The sequence below is a fragment of the Alnus glutinosa genome, chromosome 3 (assembly GCF_958979055.1).
Source record: "Alnus glutinosa chromosome 3, dhAlnGlut1.1, whole genome shotgun sequence".
NCBI classification, from domain to species: domain Eukaryota; kingdom Viridiplantae; phylum Streptophyta; class Magnoliopsida; order Fagales; family Betulaceae; genus Alnus; species Alnus glutinosa.
In genome coordinates this window covers 8528384-8533167 of record NC_084888.1, presented here as the reverse complement: position 1 = coordinate 8533167, position 4784 = coordinate 8528384, and the positions used below count along the sequence as shown (strand labels likewise).

Here is a 4784-nt window from a genome sequence, read left to right as displayed (position 1 = left end):
TACTACTACTCCAACAAAAACTCCACAATACAAATTTTGTCATTAGTGCAGTTTTTTTTAGCGATAAGAATTAATATATGGACTTTCTTTACCCTGCGTTTGGAAAATCAAAATGCACCAAGAAAAAAGAAACATATGGTTAATAAAAAATCATTTTTTTGGCTATATTTGTTAAAAGTATTGTTTTTCATTCTCAGAATGAAAATATAAAATACATTTCAAAAAACATAAAATAAATATAAAACACAAAAATACTTGTCACCTTTATATCATCACATTTATGCCGCATCAAACATACCCTTTATACATGGTTACGTGAAGGATCGATGGAGCACAGGTGCCTGTGTGTGTGTGAGAGAGAGAGAGAGAGAAGGTGATGATACGTGTTAATTACCCTATGCCCTAGAGGCGTAGATATGTAGCGCTTTTGCCAATCTTTCTAATCAACTATTTTCTCCTTGTGAACGTCTCTTCCACACATGAGCTCCAATGAGCAATGAGACCAGCGGGATTAAAGGAAATGCAAGTAAAGAACGACGATCCAAACACTAAAATCCAGAACTGATTTTTCTGTCGGATTTGATCATTGATTCTTAAAATGTACGACACAAACACAAGCACAAAAATATATGTAAATGCTTACTACTTTTTCAACCTGAATAGTCATGACTAGCTTGTTAGGCATGTGTTACACTTGCATAATATATGCTCCTTCATGTCTAGCCTTTTACTTCCAGAATTAATGAAGAAGGAAGTCAGCTCATCCTTTGGTGCTAAAACTCAGAGACTTCTTATCTGAAAACCCTAAATCAAAGAGACAACATCGGGAGGCGGGGAGGGGGTAGTATTTTATAAAGAGAAATAATGCATGCATTTGCAAGTGTTTCCTCTTTGATATGCAGTGAAAATCACGATTAATTAATTTATTAATAGTAATTTTAACTACCACTTCAAAAGATAAACACTTAAAAATGTAAAAACTTGAAAATTACATGTAACATTTCCATAAAACAATCAAGAATAACCAAGGTTTTGCATTATATTACAATCAAGAATGACCAGGTTTTTAACAGTTACTCATTGATGAATAAGGGTTTGAAATCAAGAAAAATGTGGCAGAGGCAAGTGGGTTTCCTTATAAGAACCCAGTGCCACCAACAGAGACGCTCACATCCAAACTCTCTCTCTCTCTCACACACACACACACACAGATACATAGATACACGCATAGACTTCACAAAAGTTACTTTTGTCTTGTGCTGATATCTATATGAAATGATACACTTACAAAGAAAGGGAGATGTGAAAGGCAGACAATAGTTCTTATAGTAACAAAATAGGTAAAATTACTTTCCTTCTTTCTTTTTTGATTATCTTTAATTACGAATTCAAAGCCCATTGTAAAGGTCAAAGATCTTTAACAAAATAGGTAAAATGATACAGCTGAATTTGTTACTCATGTCCAGTTCCAATTTGTCAAGGTCAAAGCTCGTTCAGAATCAATATATATATATAGCACGAGCATAAAATCAGAGGGGGCGGAGAACACAAAGCTTTCAATAATTATTTATTCACTGCCACAAACAAATAATGTTAAAGATAAATCTGAAATATTACTCATAAATATCATAGGATGCCTAATCTCTTATCATTGTTCTTTTAATAAATAAAAAAGTCGACATTTTGAACATTGACAGAAATGGTATCACTAGCTTTGCTTGCTTAGCTTAACATAATAATGACTTATGCTTTTAAGGACATATTTACTTTGAGATTAGTGCCAAAATTAAAACCATGGAACCCTAGGAGAGAGAGCGTGGAGAAGAAAAGAAAAAGAACGTGAAAAAGAGGGGAATGTTCACAAGTTCAAAGCCAGATCTGAAAAATGGCAGAAACAGACAGATCAGATACTGAAAGCCATCATGAGTAAGATCTGTCTAATAATGAACCAGAAAAAGGTTTAGACTGACAAGAACACCATCATAACGTGATCAGAGAAAGAAAATAAAAGGGAGTAATGATGAAACTTTTATCCATTACGATGGAGCAACAATAATAGATAGTCAAAAAACTCCATCATTACACCAATCTGCAAATAACTAAAATCCTTAAATTGCTCTGGAAATAAAAACCCATGATTAACTACTGCCAATAATTCCCAAAAAATTACTTAAAAAACAGGGAAAATTCTAAAAAAGAAAAAGGGAAGAAATTAACCAGACCTTTGCATGTAGACCATGATGGCATAACTCCATGGAAGCATAAAATTGGGGGGAATGAAGCCTGGTCCGACGACACTGAAACATGACCAAAATATCATCCTCAATTGGTAGTATATATTGGATCGATAACAAAAAAAATGGATCAAATAAAGTGTCCTCGAGCCAGACAACATTCCCCTCAAAAGAAAAGCTTCCCCATCTAGCTTCATGAACTCTCTGAGGAATATATCTTGTGTATCGCTCGTGTATCTCTAGTGATCTCTTATCCCCCAAGAGTATCGCCTAGCTTTAAGGGGGGTGAGAGAGAGAGAGAGAGAGAGAGAGAGATGGAGGATTGGTGGTGGTGATAATGAATGAGAATGAAATGGGATGGGGAGTGTTATAAGAAGAGTAAAAAAGAGAGCAAAGGCAATATTAAAAAAGACAAAAGATTGGTGCAGGCTCTACCCTACCAGCTGGGTTCTCACTTCCAGAAATGACCACGGCCCCATGCACTCATCTCTCTGTGAACAATATATATATAGGTTAAACTGATAAGTATATATCCACCGTTGGATTTGCCAGATGACCCTGATGTCTACACCTCGTACAAGCACCGACCGTAACAATTAGTACTTCAAACGTGAAAACCAACCATTAGATTTAGGGCATATGATGCTTGATGGTGTCATCAAACATAGTCTACGATAACTCCTGCTATGTATAGCCTCGGAAATAAAACCCCTTTTGGACCGGAGGATTTTGATAAATGTACAATGATAAAATTATGAATGATGGTGTAAATGATTTGAATAGAAAGGAATCAAAAGTAAAGGAGGTCTTAGACGTGAGTCAGAGGAGTGGTTGGGTTATTGAGCTGCCCGATAATGGAAAGCCTATTTAATATTTTTTCTACCTTTTTGTATGACATAAACAAATATAAATTAAATAACCCCTAATATAAATATTAATATTTTCCTCCTTTTTGTTTATTATCTTTTCGTGAAAATGAGGGGACCCTCGTCTGCCGTGTCGCTTTTGAGCAGGGCGAGGAAATCGATGCGATGACCGACAGATGGGCCTCAGGGGTCCACTCCTTGCTTTTTCACCTTGCCTTTTTACTCGTCCGGCCATCCCATTTCCTCGGCGACTTTTCTGCGTTACACCCTGCGAGTCTGCGACCTTATCAAAGTCTTAAGTCACCCTCAGGAAAAAAAATAAAAAAATAAAATAAATAAAATAAATTAATAGTAATAATAAGAATAAAGAAGAACAAGAGGTACCAACTTCAAATTTGTCAAATATTGAGCATTTTAGGGTTTGGTAGAACTCAGCTAATCACATTGCTTCAAATTTATTTCGAAGATGAAAAGGCAAAAAAGGAATTGGTTTACACTTCAACTTCAAAGTGACTTTAATTTCTCTAAAATAAATGATGACTATGGGATACAGATCTTTGGATTTCTAGTTCCCTACTTTCCCGGTAATCAGATGGAGACTCGACACAAGCAATGTCATCTTCCAACACAACAATTGAAGTGGCTTCTGAAATTTATGGGTCCAATTTCCTCTTTTTGTCAATGTTTCTTATTAGGTTAAATTATATGAGCCTGTCTCTATATCCCTTGGCTGGAAAACTAGGAGAATGATTCCCTCACAATCCTTCTCACACAATTCATCTCACATTGTGTGGGTCCCATGCATGTGATTCTTGAAATCTTAAAGCTCAACTCATAAACAAGCCAGTCTTAAAATCTTAAAGTTCGACTCAGCTCAATTTGATTACAAACCTGCCAGGACCAGCAAAAATTGTTCTCGGGGGTTCAGCTATTGGTTTGGTTGGTCGGAGGCTCCAGTGTGTCCATCTTGAATGCTCTTAGACTGCATGTTTGGCATGGGGTATTTGTCTCCGGGAACTACAATTCAAAATGAAATTATCGTTCCCACAAACGGCACTAACTATTAGAACAATGATTGCACACCGAACACACAATGTAGGTGATCTACAAGAAACACAAAAGGTCAGAGTGGCTTGTTGAAGATGATGGTGGAACAACCTTCGGTACTTAAGTTAGTGGGTGAATGAGGAGGTAAATCGCCAAGGAATATGCAAAGAGATTGAAAAGTGAGTTTACATATAGGAGTTATTTCTTTCATTTATACAATTATTGTCCCCATCTCTAATTGGCAAGTGGACTCTCTTGGGCACTAATTTGGCAATCACCAAAGGAAAGGGATCAACATGGAAAGTTGATTATGGAGGATATAAAATCAATATGGAAGGTTGAGAGTTTAGCTAATACTTAGTATATATAACTTAGTTTCCTTCAATAGAATGCCCCAGCGACACTTTTCAACTAGGCCGATTTTAAATTGGTAAAATAATAAAGGGTGATTCATATGGATAAAAATTTTCTACAAACCGGTTTGTAAGCAATTTCATACAACCCACATATAAGAATGACAAGTGCTTTTTAAACATGTAAGAAACACATGTTTTTATTTATTTATTTTTTATTAATGATATTTCTCACATGCTATTAAAACATGTGTTTCTCACATGTGAAGGGACGCATGTCAATC

The 4784-nt window shown here is 35.8% G+C and overlaps 1 long non-coding RNA gene across 1 annotated transcript; it reads right to left on the bottom strand.

The window, feature by feature from the left end:
* Positions 1-239: 239 nt before the first annotated feature.
* LOC133864355 (uncharacterized) lies at positions 240-2587 on the bottom strand. Its single transcript, XR_009899487.1, has 2 exons — positions 2223-2587; positions 240-795 (listed from the first exon to the last, which is right to left on the bottom strand). It is a non-coding gene; the product is annotated as an uncharacterized LOC133864355 (long non-coding RNA).
* Between the last annotated feature and the right edge of the window lie 2197 nt (positions 2588-4784).